This window comes from Aplysia californica, unplaced genomic scaffold, assembly GCF_000002075.1.
Source record: "Aplysia californica isolate F4 #8 unplaced genomic scaffold, AplCal3.0 scaffold00143, whole genome shotgun sequence".
Classification (NCBI taxonomy): Eukaryota; Metazoa; Mollusca; class Gastropoda; order Aplysiida; family Aplysiidae; genus Aplysia; species Aplysia californica.
This window is the reverse complement of record NW_004797413.1, coordinates 63,694-63,977: the sequence shown is the minus strand read 5'-3', so window position 1 is coordinate 63,977 and position 284 is coordinate 63,694.

The window sequence follows — 284 nt, the reverse complement described above, 5'->3', positions numbered from 1 at the left end:
CCCACACCAAAAAACAAAAACAAAACACGGACACAGAAAAATAGCCCCCTCCCCCTCCAACAGAACAAGAAATGTGAAATGCGCAAGTCACACAGCGGAGCAGCAGGTCATAAGTCGCCGTCCAAGTCTGAAGGACATATTATATGTGACCCAGAAATCCTTTACGAGTGCGCACGTTCTCCAGGCATGCATAGGCCCAGTCAGCCTTGCAAGGCGCGGCCTGTTCCCTAGCGCCAATCGCCTCCTTCAGCTGCAACCCAACCCACGCCAAACCCCCCTCTCTC